Source organism: Dermochelys coriacea, chromosome 9 (assembly GCF_009764565.3).
Source record: "Dermochelys coriacea isolate rDerCor1 chromosome 9, rDerCor1.pri.v4, whole genome shotgun sequence".
Taxonomy (NCBI): domain Eukaryota; kingdom Metazoa; phylum Chordata; order Testudines; family Dermochelyidae; genus Dermochelys; species Dermochelys coriacea.
Window position 1 is genome coordinate 11,364,239 of NC_050076.1, and position 11,289 is coordinate 11,375,527.

Here is an 11,289-nt window from a genome sequence, read left to right on the forward strand (position 1 = left end):
CCATGAAGTGGAAAGCACCCCAGAAAAATTTGATTCAACATTGTTTATATAACCTATTAGAAATGAGAGAGTTTAGGAGACAGCAGTTCCTGTCTTGCCTGTAATATCATTGTTGACAGCAGTTCATGGCAGGTTCAGTTAAAATGAGGAGAGACAATTGGTTAAGAGTCAGTCATGTTTCAAATAGCATGGGCTTTAAAGTTTTATTCAGTATTTTATCATTAGCAATGCTGACAAGGCTTTTGCACTACAGTGGCTGAGTCTAGCTGATACTGAAGAGTCTCATCTATAAGTTACAGGTAATAAAACCATCTGAGCCAAATTTTCCAATTAGCCCTACTGCTTCACTTTCTGTCCTGCACCTACTTTGCTTGGCCTTTGTTACTGGCACCACTGCAAACCAAATTGCGCCGATATTAGAGCAAGTCATGGGGTGTCTTTTGCTCCTGGATAGGATTTCCATGCTGATCCCAAACCTCTGTGCACCCAGAGATAGCATGAAGCATAGAAACCAATGGTGAGCCTTATCTCACCCTCTTGCGCACTGGTTTGCACAACAAAAATGAATATAATTGGTGCTTTTTTATCTACCTGCCAGCGATTTTTACTGAGATCTCTAATCACTCCCACGAAGCCAAACACCTTCCACCCAGCCAGTAGGTGGTGGCCTCAAACTGCCCAAATCCATTATGCTACGAATCAGATTTTCCATGTCTATTGTTAATAGAATCCATGATATTTGCAAGTGGGGCCTATAGTAATTTTTGTTATGCACAAGGGTGTTACATTGTCACACCTTTACAAATAGGATGTGTTACATCTCCTTGTGATATAGTATCTTTCATACAGAATATTTTTAGTAACAAATGAACAAGTAGTAGATAATGGGCTATAAAATAGGCTTTAGTGGATTCTCTCTCTTGAAACAGAGATTTGACATTGAGAGATTATCCTCTATCTCAACAAGAAGTTATGGGCTTGAAAATTCTATGGCTTCTGTTGTGCAGGAGGCCAGACTTGAATATCATAATGGTGCCTTCTGTCCTTCAAATCTTTGTGTCTATAAATCCTCATGCTTCACGCATAAGATCATCCCTAATTGAGGGGATCAGGAACAAGTTTCCCTATGGGCAGGTTATTCCTTAGTTATCCACTATAGGGTTTCTTCCACCTCTCCCTGAAGCATCTGGTACTGACTTGTCAGATATTGGAGTAGATAGAGGTCTGGTCTAATACATGATGGCAATTCTTATGGATAAATCTGCATTCCTTTGTCTTTCTTGAAAATCAAGAGAAAGTTTATTGGGGTAACATTTTCAAGAATGCTCAAGTCACATTTACAAAACAGATTTGAGATGTAGGCTTCAAAATCATCTTGAAACTCTTGAAAATGTCCCACCTTACACACTGCATGGAGCAGTGGACTTGGGGAGCCAGTAGGACATTTCTATTGCTAAGATCCATGATTAGTCTCATTCTTTTCTGATTTTGTTTAGTTTTCTGGGCTATTTTATCAGCTATTTTCAGTTGTGCTCACAAGTCAGCTGTGCTCTTATGTGGCTGTTACACAATCTTGCATTTGGCTCTGGTTCATCTTCACTTCTCTTTTCTGGCTTTCATAGTTGAACTCTTCTTTTTCTCCCATTGTTCATGATGCCATATGGCTCCTATTGTTCTTGCAGCTTGAAGTTAAAATAGTGACAATTATTTTTCAATGCAGAGATATGCTCCGACTTCTCCGATCAGATACTGCTTTTGAGTAGTATTATTAGTACTCTGTTTTATCCTTGTATTTAGCACATGGTAGAGGCAAGATCTTTCCACTATTGACATTCACCCTTCTAAAAGTCTTTTCTCATGATTGTACATGGCAGTTTTGTTCTCATCAACAACTACCTTTCTCTTGAGTTACATACTAAACTCCCTTCAACTTTACATGCACAAACCCCTCTCATGAGTTTGTTTTCAGAAAGCACCACCACATTTTTATACTGTTTGGGGAACAAACACAGGATCCCTATAGGCCCCAAATTCCTAAACCTTAGGGTCCCTAAAATCCTGAATAACAAAGAAAACCCTGAAGGAAAATGGGGAAAATAATAATGAAGCCCCATTAGTTGAATGCACACAAACCCAAAAAGACAGAACCAACTGGCTTTCATTTTAACTAGAGTTTTAGCACCAAACTTCAGATTGGAATTGGGTGCTACCCCAGCGATGAGGATGGTACCAGAGCAATACAGGAACAGAATGTCCTCAAAGCTCCCCATGTATTCATATCTGGACCTTTGATTAGGCCCATAATAGGTTCATCCAATGAAGTGAGCTGTAGCTCACGAAAGCTTATGCTCAAATAAATTTGTTAGTCTCTAAGGTGCCACAAGTCCTCCTTTTCTTTTTGCAAATACAGACTAACACGGCTGCTACTCTGAAACCTGTCATAATAAGTTCACTTACCCAGTCCAGTGTCAGTTCTTCCGTGTCTCAATTCTCCTTTTCTCTGTAGCTCAGTTTCCCATCAGAGGTCAGCATTCTCTCGACCAATGGGATGCATGGCGAGGCACCCTCCTTCACCCCCTCAGCTTCAGCATTTCTCCCTCTGCTGGGGAGTAAATCAGTCCTACTCCAGAGGGTTTTAATTCTGCACTCTGGTTTATTTTTCACTGGGCCGCAGAGTAGGCCCAAGTAGTTCTCTTAAGACACCCAAAAACCAAACTCATAACACAAAAATAAATACCTCTCCCTGCCCCCTCTCCAGGGTTTTGCCTTCTTACGCTGGCTTCTGGTTGCCAGTTCTTCCACAAACAGCAGTTAACTGGGTTGTTTCCCTTATACAGAGGAGAGCAGCCTTCTACCCAGGAGAAGCCTTTTCTCCCTCCTGCAGCTTATTTCTCATCCCTCTTTTTTCTCTCTCACCAGAAGAGGGTTTTATAAAGGACACCAGTGGCCCTTAATTGGACTCCGATGTCCCTAGTTAACCTGAGGTAAACTCTTTTCAGCTCATTGGGTAAAGGGCCTTTACCATTCTAGGGCTGATATATCTGCCTTCCCCCACTCTCTCATAACCGTCAGCTCCGACTTCGTCACATCAGCCCATTTGAGACTTTAGCAAGTTGGGTGACTCGACCCTGTCAGCCAAGCAAGAATCCTCCTCTCCCTGGGCAAAATCAGAAACAAAACATAAACAAGGAAGTCCCATCCATTCAACCCCAGGCTCAATAGCCCTTACCCCTTTAGTGGAGGGGTCTCCATATTACTATTACAGGCACCAGCCCCGTGACTCTAAGTTACAGGCAGCAGCCTGCTCTAAACCTCAGTCCACTTGCTCCCCAAGATCACTTCTTAAAGTGCCTATTGTTGGTCAGGTCTTCTCTGGCTCCTCAGCACACAAATACTCCACCCCCTCGGGTTCTCCTGTAGCCCATGGCTAGGCCTCCTCTCTGGTCCTCTGTGCCCTCCTTTCCTTGTTCCTGGAAAACCTCCCACCCCTCCTGCCAACTCTCCCCAGTACTCAGAACAGGCTGCCTCATATTTCCCAACAGGCTTACTCCCACTCACTTGCTCCCTCAGTCTCACAATCAACAGAACTGAGGAGAATCGGGGAAGGTCAGAACTGGGATACGAATCCCTTAAAGGCCCAGCTCACTCTGTGACAAGGCCCATCTCTAAAGGAAACACAAAATTATTCAAGAACAGTGTTTAAGAGAGCCGTTGAACAACCCAGCTCTCAGACAGCTAGAGCCATCAAACCCTGTATTAAAGGGCCACTCCTGCAAGGAGCTGAGTGCTTCCTGGGAGGCTACTGCATGCCCACAACTTCAGTGAGAGTTGAGATCCCCTCAACAAGAACTAGGACAGAGCACTTACAAGCAGTGACAGAAAAAGAATAATAAAAAGCTTCTTGCTCTGGAATGCAGGAAGCTGTGTGATGAAAAGCCTGCTTTCCTCAAGGAATGTGGTATCACAGACCCTCAATGCTCATCCACTGCAATCTATGATCTATTTCTCCTTTCTATTTTCTTACTCCCTGCTCATTCACTCCATTTTATTCTCTCATGTTGCTCCTCGTTGGAGGGCTCTCTTGGCTCCAGCAACTGCAGACTAGTTGTTGAGACACTTTTATTGATGCCACAAATTATTTCTGGATTCTTGCGATTATCAATTGTTTAGTGTAAGGCCCCAGTCTGGATGTACTTTGCAAGGAACAAAGCAACTCCTTATTAGCAGAATAAAGTCTGGGTGTGAGGTAGTACATAAGAAAAAGTCAAGGGGGTACAGTAAGTTTGTGCACCATTATATGAGTGCCATAACTTTAAAAGTTGCATTTAGAACATCTACAGAAAAACTCAGCAAGTCTATCTACTGTCTTACATCCTTTCAATTACTTCACATGCTATGAAGTCTCTGCACCAAAGAGCATCAAAGAGTCTTGGGAAATGCAGGTGGCTTATGAAATTTAATAAGGTACATTTGCCTATAAACAACATGCCAAAGCCTTGTCACAAAAATGTAATTATTTTCAGTGCCAATCATTCTTTCCTTCCCTTTTTTCCCCTTTGTCTCTACCATTTCAAGTCTATATCCTTCCAGAGATGACATTCTTCTATGCATAGAGTGAACTATGTCACTATGCTTTGAAGACAAAGATATGACGTGTCAGGTGGATGTGGCGGAATATAAAACGTGCACTGCTATCAGTATCGGATGAATAAAAGCATACACGTGGAAATCACTAGAAGTCAGTAAAATAGATTAGATGTTATCAACAGAGCAGATAATCATTCAGACTAGAACAGACAGTACAATATTTTTCTAAAAAGAAGTGCAGTAAACAGCAAAGAGATTATAGTGACACACATTAAAGCCTCTCAGAGGGGTATCTATAAATCCCAGTGCCTCCTGGGGCTATTTCTGGGTTGGTGCTCAGAGCTATGCCTAAAAGCACAATCTAACCCTTAGTATAATGAAAAATTATTCAGATGCTCTGATCTGCTCAATACAACATTAGGGCCTGATAGAGCAAGTACTTACTACTTAATGTTTACTACCACGAGTTTTAATCGGGCTACTCACACTAGTAATACTACACTTGTTAAGTGTCAGCAGAATCAGGTCCATCAGCTATGGGAAATATTTACAGCAACATCTGAAAACCTCAAAATAAGATGGTTTTGCATTTCATCTTAAAGTTACAAAATTGTTCAGTTTTGTGAAAAGCCTTTGTGATTTCTTCATGTAGGGGAGAGAAGACGTAGGCAAAATGGTTCTGTTTTCAAGATAAAAGTTCAAAATTTCATTTGGAGGAAGATCAATTTTCACTTAAAAAACATACACTTGAAATTTCCCTGGTTTGATGCAAGACTGACCCATTGATAATTTCATACTAGTCTCATCTCCTGGGTTACGAAATATCATGAAACGCAATTACAAATGAGAGTTAGTTAAAAGACAGGGAAAATAAAATTTATGGAAATTTCAAAAAATCAAACAATTTCAACACAGGGCAAGAAGCAAGTAACAAACATTTCATTCAAATTTCCCACCAATCCATATTTTTCATCTTCAGTATATAAAATTCTGATGAAGACTCTCATTGAAAAGAAATGACAACTTAACATTTCTTGACCAGCTTTACATCTATTACAAAATGTTTTCACATTTTATTTTTGGGCAAAATTCTCATCAGTTTTTGCCCCTCCCTTGTACAGAAATTTCTGCAATATCTTTGGTCAAAGATAGGGAAGTTTTCCAGCAGGATCACATTCACTCCAGGGAAGCAGCACAAGGCCTAATGCACCACTTCCATCCCCCTAAAACTCATTCATTTTGCCCAGTTTCCAGACGGCTCTTTGATTTGTTAGTGTTTACATTTTTCTCCCTCTTTTTTTCTAAGAGCCTCTAAGTCTTGCAGAAGTTTATGTGTTTGCACTGTACTTCTCAATTTATTTTACTAGTTTTGTAACAATTTCAACAATTCCTTTTCTTTAGGAGTTCTAACTGTAAAGCCAAATTATGAATTATTAATTAAAGCTTTTTGTTAAGTACCTCTGCCCTCTCCGTTTATGTTTCTCAGTGCATTCTCCCTCTTGTTTTCTTTTTGTATCATGAAAAGGAGTACTTGTGGCACCTTAGAGACTAACAAATTTATTTGAGCATAAGCTTTCGTGAGCTACAGCTCACTTCATCGGATGCATTTGGTGGAAAATACAGTGGGGAGATTTATATACACACACAGAGAACATGAAACAATGGGTTTTATCATACACACTGTAAGGAGAGTGATCACTTAAGATGAACCATCACCAGCAGCAGGGGGGGAAAGGAGGAAAACCTTTCATGGTGATAATCGAGGTGGGCCATTTCCAGCAGTTAACAAGAACATCTGAGGAACAGTGGGGGGTGGGGTGGGGGAGAAATAACATGGGGAAATAGTTTTACTTTGTGTAATGACTCATCCATTCCCAGTCTCTATTCAAGTCTAAATTAATTGTATCCAGTTTGCAAATTAATTCCAATTCAGCAGTCTCTCGTTGGAGTCTGTTTTTGAAGTTTTTTTGTTGAAGGATAACCACTCTCAGGTCTGTAATCGAGTGACCGGAGAGATTGAAGAGTTCTCCGACTGGTTTTTGAATGTTATAATTCTTGACGTCTGATTTGTGTCCATTTATTCTTTTATGTACAGACTGTCCAGTTTGACCAATGTACACGGCAGAGGGGCATTGCTGGCACATGATGGCATATATCACATTGGTAGATGCGTAGGTGAACGAGCCTCTGATAGTGTGGCTGATGTGATTAGGCTCTATGATGGTGTCCCCTGAATAGATATGTGGACAGAGTTGGCAACGGGCTTTGTTGCAAGGATAGGTTCCTGGGTTAGTGGTTCTGTTGTGTGGTGTGTGGTTGCTGGTGAGTATTTGCTGCAGGTTGGGGGGCTGTCTGTAAGCAAGGACTGGCCTGTCTCCCAAGATCTGTGAGAGTGATGGGTCATCCTTCAGGATAGATTGTAGATCCTTGATAATGCGTTCGAGAGGTTTTAGTTGGGGGCTGAAGGTGATGGCTAGTGGCGTTCTGTTATTTTCTTTGTTGGGCCTGTCCTGTAGTAGGTGACTTCTGGGTACTCTTCTGGCTCTGTCAATCTGTTTCTTCACTTCAGCAAGTGGGTATTGTAGTTGTAAGAATGCATGATAGAGATCTTGTAGGTGTTTGTCTCTGTCTGAGGGGTTGGAGCAAATGCGGTTATATCATAGAGCTTGGCTGTAGACAATGGATCGTGTGGTATGATCTGGGTGAAAGCTAGAGGTATGTAGGTAGGAATAGCAGTCAGTAGGTTTCCGATATACATATGTTTATGTGACCATCGTGCATTTTGCATCATGGCTTCTCATCTGTTATTGTGATCATTTATTATTTATCTAGTGCCATGGGTTTTCATGGTTCTTTACAGACCAGCAAATATGGCAAGTCCCTGCCCGGAGGAGCTTGCAATTTATGGTCAAAAGGACATGGGTTTTTCTGATGTTTATGAAACCTTCATGAATTTTATATTACAGAATAGTGCCTGGGAATGTTGATAGAGCATCCAGTTCCACTATTGACCAACGAGGTCATAGAATACATTAAAATCCCATTCGCTACTGCGAGAGTTCTAAATCTACTTCTTCGCCCAATTTCCCTGTGCAGCTTAGCAAATTCCATTACTGGCACATGAGTGGGGTGGTGCCGAGGTTATTTTTTGCTACACAGTTATGAAGTATTTGTAAGTTTCGGCACTGATCTGCTCTTATTATAACTGCTCAGTGAATCTTATGAATAGATAAAGTGCATGAAGAGCAAATCAATCACAAGGCTGATATGCTGAACACCAATGTCTTACTAACCTTTTCTGTTCTTTTAAGATTTAAGAAGTGCATGGACCCTGTTCAGGAGCATGAATTTCTCCCGTAGATTTGTATTCTTTTTTTAAACAAATGTCATGCCTATGCAAGGTGACAGACTGACAGCCCTCTGCTCATAGAAAGGCATGGTAGCAGCAGTGCAAGTTCCTTCCATGCTGCCAGACTTATGTACCTCATCCCTGGTGTCACAGCCAGAGCTCCCCCTCTTGGCCATGCAGACTGCTGGAAGGATCCTACCACTGAATCCCTTGTGCTTTTAACCTCCAGAGGCAAGGCACTGCCCCTGACTTGGACTCTGTAGGTATGCTCTTGGGGTGCAGATCCTCTCTCCAGCACACCTTTCTGAGAGCTATCATACTCCATCCCCTGGGACTGGTGCTGACTCCTCAGAATCCTCTATATCTTAAATACACCCAGAACTCCAGCCATGTGGGCACTTTGGGTTCACAGGTTAACTCTTCAGGGGCCCATGATAGATATAGCACTTAACACACACATACCCATACTTTGCACAGGATTCTAGAAGACCATTGATCTTTATTTATGAGATAATCCACAGACAGTACAGCTCATCTAGAAAACAACAAATATCCTGATTGCAATGCCCCTCACTCTAGCCCACCTGCCCCTTGGGAGTCCTTGCGGGACCATCTGTGTTTAGGTAGACAGAGTTTTCCCCACTTCATCAGGCTCCTGCAGCAGCTTCCTTCAGCTTCAGCTAATGAAAATGGCCAAAAAAACCCAAATATAGCTTTCCAGTCTCCTTTGTTGGATAATTCCCTGATCAGCCTCCTCAGGAGATCACAGACCTCTATCAGGTGACGTTGTTGCCAGGTGACCTCTCCCCTGACAGAACTAGTTCTCCTGGGTGGTAGCCAGCCTATTGTCTAGGATGCTTGTATTGAATATGATCCAGACCCTCTGTTGTCAGCCCTGTATCACTGCCTCTTGGAATTGCCGTTCAACATGGAGACAAAAGGACAACAGAAAAGGCAAAGTGCTTCACAATCAAAATGGAGTTTGTAGCTTGATAAAAATACACACAGAGAGGTTATACTCTTACATCAAATTCATGTTATACAGTTGGATTCCCCAAGTCATCACACCTGGCTTGGAGAAACCAAAGCTTGGGGGCAGGGATGAGAGCAGAACCTATTCTTCATGTCCATTCAACGCTTGGAGTATCTCCTGAGACTGCCAACATGGGTGCCAACCTGAGTATTGTTCATTGACACATAAATAAAATGCCTGAAAAGGAAATCAGTTATGTGGCTAAGAGGCAGAACACCCCTGTTGAAGTTTAACTTCTTTTCTTTTAATGAGAAAAATCACTCCTTGTAGAGACGCATCACTCATTTTACACTAGCTAATGAATAGCCCAGCCTCTGATAACTTTCTTCACTAGCAATTTGGGCTGACCTCAAAGAGGCAGACATTGATGTGAAAGATTCTGTATCCCATTGCCAAAATCTTGATCTATCCTGTCCTTTGTGGAGGCTTTTCAGATTTTTTAAACAAAGACTGAATCATTCTTGTAGCCTACCATGAATATCATATTAGATGGATAACATGCACAAACATGTCAACAATTGCACATTGCTTTGAGCCTGAGGACAGTGAAAACAACTGAATGGGTTGTTCTATAAAGCATCATACATTTGGAATATTTTCATATTTAAGCAGAGTTGGGCCCAACCTGCACATTCAAATCCTGATTGAGAGTGTCATGATTTGCGTGTTTTATGGATCTTGGGTATTTGGTTAGGTTCTTTATAAATATAGGAGTGATTTGCCTAATTCTTATCGGGAGTCACATTTGAATATTAACCACCACCCCTTCCACCAACATCCAGATTAGTACCGTCTCTTCATTTAGGCCCTGATTCCGCAAAGCACTTAAGCACATGCTTAATTTTCAGCATGCAAGTTAATCTCTTGATTTCAGTGGGGCTAGTCAGCTGCTTAACGGTACATAGATGCTTAGGTGCTCTGCTGAATTGGGGCCCATGGATTGCTGTAGTTTGAGAGATAAATATTTGAGAATCAGGATTTTGTTTGGTACAGGAGATATGATCAGTATATAAGGATTGAAATATATCACCATACTCCTGAAGGTTTTACAGCATCCATTTCTTACCACTCAAAGACAAGTGGGCTGATTACCAGCTCCTTCCTGCTGACGTGGTAGGAGTCTTCAAATGTTTCTTTCAGAGTTTAGATAAAAAAACAATTATTATTTTGTTGTAGTTTTGTAAAATAGTGAATCCTTACAGTCCTCACTCAATTAGGCAAGAAAGCAATTACTGAAGATTACTGGCTCCATCTGTTTTTTTTAGGTTTCATGATCAGGCTGTGTGTGCATTCAGATTTAATTCCCTGAGAAACTCAATCAAACTCCTATTGTACTCTAAGGTCATTGAATAAAGCAAAAAGATATACTATGACAATCCCTGTGGAACTCCTTAAGCATCAACTTTTCCCCCCTTAATTTAGCAAATTCTATTACGTGATTTTTCTATGAGCAATTAAAATTTTTAAAAAATGTGGCATGCATTGCTTGCAAGAAATAGGATCATTTTTAACTCTATCTTTCCACTTACTTGCAGAAGTACACAGGACTAGATTTATGTCCTTTTGTGGTCTTCCACTATAACCACTTACCCAGGAAAATGAACATTACCGAATCTATGGGGAATTACTGTATGCTGCGTTTCTCTGATTTTCCCAGTCATCTCCATGCTTTTTTTCTATGCTGCTTCTTACGCATTGAAAGGCCAGTAAAGATCAACTACCATCAGACTTAAACTCTTCAGTCAAATCCTTCCTTAAGACTCACTTCTTCCATGATGCTCATAAGAAGTGAATCAACCACAATCATTATTATAATAAACACACACCCCATTTGTAACTGAATCACTAAGATGTGCTCATACCTAAACCGAGTAACTATGAAATCTTGTTGTAACCCTCAGTGTCTCTCAGTCCATCCTCTCCCTATTGTTTGTTACCCCCTCTTATCATGCCATGTCTAAGATTAAATTAGAATCTCTTCACAATAGAGACCATGTATGTCCACTTGTACTGTAAATTGCCTACCACACTAGCACATGCTATAAAAATAATAGATAAGAATTAGAAATCTACCTACAATGGAAATTTTAGTGTGGTACCAATATGGGCCACATTCTGGGTCCCTTTATTTTTTGCTTCCCCAAACAGGTGCAAGGAAAGACTGTAGAAATACTGGGTTTTGCATCCATAGGAACATAAGGATTGCCATACTGCATCAGACCTGTGGTCCACCTAGTCCGGTATCCTGTCTCAGACAATTGCCAGCACCAGAAGCTTCCAAGGAAGGTGCAAGACACTTTGTATTGGGAATGATTTACCT

The 11,289-nt window shown here is 41.1% G+C and overlaps 1 long non-coding RNA gene across 1 annotated transcript; it reads right to left on the bottom strand.

Moving 5' to 3' along the window:
- Positions 1–1,276: 1,276 nt before the first annotated feature.
- On the bottom strand, positions 1,277–3,152 carry LOC122455949. Its single transcript, XR_006274490.1, has 3 exons — positions 3,023–3,152; positions 2,458–2,693; positions 1,277–1,682 (listed from the first exon to the last, which is right to left on the bottom strand). It is a non-coding gene; the product is annotated as an uncharacterized LOC122455949 (long non-coding RNA).
- Positions 3,153–11,289: the final 8,137 nt, after the last annotated feature.